Source organism: Dermochelys coriacea, chromosome 2 (assembly GCF_009764565.3).
Source record: "Dermochelys coriacea isolate rDerCor1 chromosome 2, rDerCor1.pri.v4, whole genome shotgun sequence".
In the NCBI taxonomy this organism is placed as follows: Eukaryota; Metazoa; Chordata; order Testudines; family Dermochelyidae; genus Dermochelys; species Dermochelys coriacea.
Window position 1 is genome coordinate 12,055,420 of NC_050069.1, and position 5,447 is coordinate 12,060,866.

Genomic DNA, 5,447 nt, shown 5'->3' on the forward strand with positions numbered 1-5,447 from the left:
CTGATTTGGTGCTTTCAAAAGGCAAAATATTTGATCTGCAGAGGAATCTTTATTAGTCACCTTGAAATGTCATGCTTGGCAAAGATGGCTTAGCAAAGTAATTAGTTAGTGTTTGTAAAGTGCCTTGAAGATTTAAAAGGCTCTCTAGGTTCTAAGTATTATTAATTTTTATTATAATAATTATTTATTATTATCCAGAAAATGAAGACGTTCTCCAGTGAAAGCGAGGAGACCACTCCTTCACCATTTCCTTCTTCAGCTAAAATACTGAGACCTTATCTTCAGTTCGGTGTGATATGCTCAGTGTATCGTATATACGTTATCTTTATTTATTAGTCATTTCTGGTGGCAACCACTATATGCTAGGTGCTTTCTCGGCAGACAAGAAGGGATGGTCGAGATACTAAGGACAGACAGACAAATAGGGGGAATATGGGAGACATTTTTTCCTCTCATTTACTAGGACATGTCTCCACAGTGAGCGAGGGCATGTCTACACTTTGAGCTGGGGGAATGCTTCTCAGCTTGAGGCGAGCTGGTGTGTGAATCTACAGCTCACTAGCCTGCAGCATTTGAAATAGAAACACAGCAAAGTGTGCCATGGAACTTTTAATGTACAGTAGCAGGGTTCACACGGCTAGTTAGTGTACAGCTGGCTAGAGCGCTGTAGAGTCGCACCTTGCCTTGCTGCATCGTGTAGATAAGTCCTAAGCCCTTTGTATACAAATCTGCTCCCTTCGCTATAAGCAGCACAGCAGACGTGGACCTTCAAGAGGGTCTGCATGTGGATAAGTTCAGGAAGGTCACATCCTGCATAGGGGGCAGTGTGGAAGTACGTAGGGGCAGTGTGGATGGAGAAATGACAGACAGGTGGGAGAGGATGGGAACATTGACTGAGCAGAGAAGGAGGAGGCCATGTATAACTTGGCAAGGGAGGAGAGCAGGGGTGGGTGGAGTGATGAAGAGGTTTACTGGGGTGACAGAAAGCTGGAATTTGATGTGATAGTGGATGGAGAGTTAGTGGGTTTATGCACAACTACAGGGAAGGAGAGAAAGTCCTGTGGTTAAAGCATGGTTCAATGCAACACAGATTCTATTCCTAGGTCTGCTGACTCACCATGAAATCTCTGGCAAGCCACTGAACTTCTGTAGGCATCATTTCCCCGCACCTGTACGAAGGGGAGAATAGACATTTGTCTAGCTCTCCTTGGGTTAGGAGTCCAAGTTCTTCATCTATGTCCATACGTCCTTTGACAGCCCGGGCTGGGAGATGCTATAGAAGTGCCAAATATTACTGTCATGGATAAGTGCGTGTGTGTGTGTGTGTGTTTAATTTGTTAGAGCAAGAAACTAAACAAACTTCCATCTCAGGCCAAGGCAGAAGAGAGGAGAGAACAGGGGAGCCATGACGAGCCCAGCACAGTAAGATTGAAGTCTGCAGCACATTACACTGGGTTCCTATGCTCCCAAAGGGGCATTTTGACAGCCAGAGATTGCTTGGGGTTAGGGATGCCCGGGCCATCCCCCAGTGATGCGCACTATGCTGTGGGCTGAAAGAGGGAGGTGATGTAGGAGCTGCACGGTAGATGTTACTGGGGAAGAGGGAGCGTGGCTGGGTTTTAATCTGGTTTTCACTGGGGGAGAGGCACAAAGGGGAATTATCCCATGAGAGGATCAGGGCCTTCCTGTCTCGGAAATGTTTCCACTGGCTTTAATTATAGGTTCACTTAGGGCTTGAGAGCTTTAAAAGAGACTGAGAAAGATCATGGGAGTCCAGAGTTTGAGAGGAGATGGTGCCCACTGTATCTTTCACAAGCTCTCTGGGATCTGATATTTTCCACCAGGATTGTGGTTCTTCAGCCACATGCTGAGTCCAGCATCATCCTCTCGCCTGACACAGGCAAAGCTATCGTATAATCCCAGAGAGTCGGTCCCCATCCAAGAATGTCTGTCCATCTTTGCAAGGAATGCCCCAGTAGCATTCCAGCCCTCTGTGTGATGGATCAGACATCAGCACCATATGGAGCAGCGGCCATATGCAGCAGGCAGAGCAGGGAGGATCCCCTCTGATCAGGGCTGGGTTCCCCATACTGCCAATGTGCTTCTGGGCAGAACAGAGAAGCTGTACTTATTTAGATTTATATAGGCATTAAGAGGAGGCACCTATCCAATGCTCTGGGTGCCTTTGCCATATAGTAAAAATACAGATCAGGTGGAAGGGAGCTGACTCTGGGGTGGAAGCAGCACGATCGGCTATCCCAGGCTGGATGGGAAGGAGAAGGAACAACAAGACTCAAAACACGTCTTAAAGAAAAGTAAAAATCAAAATCAATAGCAGCCACTCCTATTCCCACCACCAATATCTCCCCCAGCAGACATCACCTTCCATTATTCACTCTCCCTCCCGAGCTCCTCAGTGAATCTGTGGCTTCTGTCTGACTTCTAAGAGGACCCTCCAAGATTTTCAAACTTGGGGGATTGGGTTCACTTGATGCCAGAGAGTGGAACCAGTTCCTAACAGCACTCACTCCGTGCATCCACGCCACAGTTAAATAATCTAGCCATACTTCTGCTCCTGCCACATGAAGATTTACAGCAGAATCAGGATAAAAGGAGGAGAAGGCTATTATCATCAAGCGGCAACCACACAACCACTCTGGGTGGGTTACCACATGACAGTGAGGCCTGTTCAATTCATCCAGCCACCCGGAGCAGCCAGCTCCTCGGGAAGTAAATAAAAAGCAGGTGCATACTTCTGTGGCTGGAGCAAAGATGGAAGGAGCAGTTACTGCATTTCCAGCACTGAAAGTCAGTCACCCCTGTGAAATTTAATGAAACAAACACAATGAGCAAGCAGAGGTTATAAAAAGGAAGAGGAAACTTTAAGCAAAGAGATAAAAGAGGTTACTAAAGAGCAGTGGGGAAGCAGGAGGATGCTGCCTACCTAGCCCTTGGAGATGCTATAACTAAGGTTAAAAAGGTACTCCTAGAATACGAAACTCAGGCCCAAACAGAAATGTCAGAGGTATGAGGAATTGGATTATCCCTGAAGGGTTAGAGCTCTGGGCATATCTGGTGCACTGTGGGGAAAAGAGAAAACGTACACGGCTGACAGTTTATTGTTGAAGTATTTAATGAGCTTCATAAACATGAGAGGACCCCGGGGACTGAAAGGGTTCAAGTTCTCTGGCTGTTTGCCCAGTACACAAGCCCGTGTGAGCCATTATAAGCAGGCTTATGACACAATGCCCAGTCCTGCTTCCACTGAAATCAATGGGCAACATCCTTAAGCTGGTGTAAATTGGAGTAGCTCAGTGTCTATTGGCTGTAGTGGAGTGCTGAGGATCTGCCCCAGTGGCTAAATCTCCCATCCCTTCAGTGAAGCAGGACTGAGTCCAAGGGTGGTATTTTAAATCAGGCCAGAAACTATTTCTAGAAGCTATTCTCTCCCCAGCAGTCCGGGTGACTCCCATGGGTAAGGATCAGCCTCTGGGTGATTTAAAAAGCTGGGTAAATATAATTTGGATTAGCCTGGAGGAACTGGGGGTTAGCTGAATCAAAATTAATTTCATACCCAATTATAGAGCAGAATCAATCCCTTTGGCAAACTGCCAACCACCACCACCATTATTAATAATAATGAAGAAAAATATTATATTGAGAGGGAAATGCAATAATATTTTAGTAACTTTTTATAGATATTAGGGACTGATCATGGGTGGTTCTGAGTGCTCTGCTCCCATTGACTTCAGTGAGCCAAGGAGCTCAGCACACTACAGGAAGTGCTCAGCACCTTACAGTATTGGACCCTCAATAGGGACTACGCAATTGGTTAATTGGTAGCCAAGCAGATACACTTAGTGCTTTATTAGCAATTGCATGAGTATGAGTTAAGATACTCCAAGTAATTTAGGCTGGCATTGTCAAAGTGACCTGAGGGGCCAAGGACCCAACTCGTGCCAGCAATGGGGCACCTGAGGTTCCCAGACATAATACTTATTGCTGCTGTCACAAGGAATTAATGTCATTTAAAGGGTCTTGTGGGCTCTGTGCATAAATCCATTCAATCAATATATTTAAGGGTATTGATCAGCGAGGAGTATTGGAAATAGAGCTGACCAGAATGGTTTATTTTTCTAACTGGAGCAGCAAGGGGAGTTAAGAAAAGACTCCCAGGTGGCTGATCAGACTCATGTGCAGATGTCGGGAGCTGTCAAGGTTACTTCCCCACTCTGAACTCTAGGGTACAGATGTGGGGACCTGCATGAAAGACCCCCTAAGCTTATTTCTACCAGCTTAGGTTAAATCTTCCCCAAGGCACAAAGTCTTTGCCCTTGGATTAGGTAAAGCCACCACCAAGTCTTTTAGACAAAGAACATGGAAAGGACCACTTGGCATTCTTATTTCCCCAAAATATCCTCCTCAAGCCTTTACACCCCCTTTCCTGGGGAGGCTTGAGAATAAACAAGATGGGCATACACCCCTTGGATTTTTAAGGCCCAAAAACCCAATCAGATTCTTAAAAATCAGAACTTTATTAGAAGAACAAAAAAAAAGATAAGAGAACAACTCTGTAAGATCAGAATGGAAGATAATCTTACAGGGAGTCAGATTCAAAACATAGATTTCAGAGTAGCAGCCGTGTTAGTCTGTATTCGCAAAAAGAAAAGGAGTACTTGTGGCACCTTAGAGACTAACAAATTTATTAGAGCATAAGCTTTCGTGAGCTACAGCTCACTTCATCGGATGCCAAATTTGTTAGTCTCTAAGGTGCTACAAGTACTCCTTTTCTTTTTTCAAAACATAGAGAATCCCTCTAGGCAAAACTTTAAGTTACAAAAAGACACAAAAACAGGGATACACATTTCCTCCAGCACAGCGAATTTACAAGCTGAAAACCTAACACATTTTCTAGCTAGATTACTTACTAACTTCAGAGGAGTTGGAAGGCTTGCATTCCTGATATGTTCCCGGCAAAAGCATCGCACAGACAGCCCCAAACCCTTTGTTCTCCCCCCCCTTCCAGATTTGAAAGACTCTTGTCCCCTCATTGGTCATTTTGGGTCAAGTGCCAGCGAGGTTACCTTAGCTTCTTAACCCTTTACAGGTGAAAGGATTTTGCCTCTGGCCAGGAGGGATTTTATAGCACTGTATACAGAAAGGTGGTGACCCTTCCCTTTATATTTATGACAGGAGCTGAGTTCTTTGTTTCTATAGTAGTGCCCAGAAACCCCAATCAGACCCATGGTGCTAGGCATAGACAGGAAGAGGAGTACTGGTTCCAGCTACAGGGCTCTGTGTGGGTGACGTGATATTGGACCCTGCAGGGCTCTGAGCAATGCAGGCTGCGTTCCATGCAAATTAGGGCTCAATCCTGCAGCATACAGTTCACTGTGGCCCTATCCAGAAAAGCCCTGAAGGCCAGATTTTGAAAGGTACCTAGGCAC

The 5,447-nt window shown here is 45.5% G+C and overlaps 1 long non-coding RNA gene across 1 annotated transcript; it reads right to left on the reverse strand.

Annotated features, from left to right (window-relative positions):
- Positions 1 to 514: 514 nt before the first annotated feature.
- On the reverse strand, positions 515 to 4,994 carry LOC122458422. The gene is made up of 2 exons (XR_006278471.1): positions 4,929 to 4,994; positions 515 to 2,819 (listed from the first exon to the last, which is right to left on the reverse strand). It is a non-coding gene; the product is annotated as an uncharacterized LOC122458422 (long non-coding RNA).
- Positions 4,995 to 5,447: the final 453 nt, after the last annotated feature.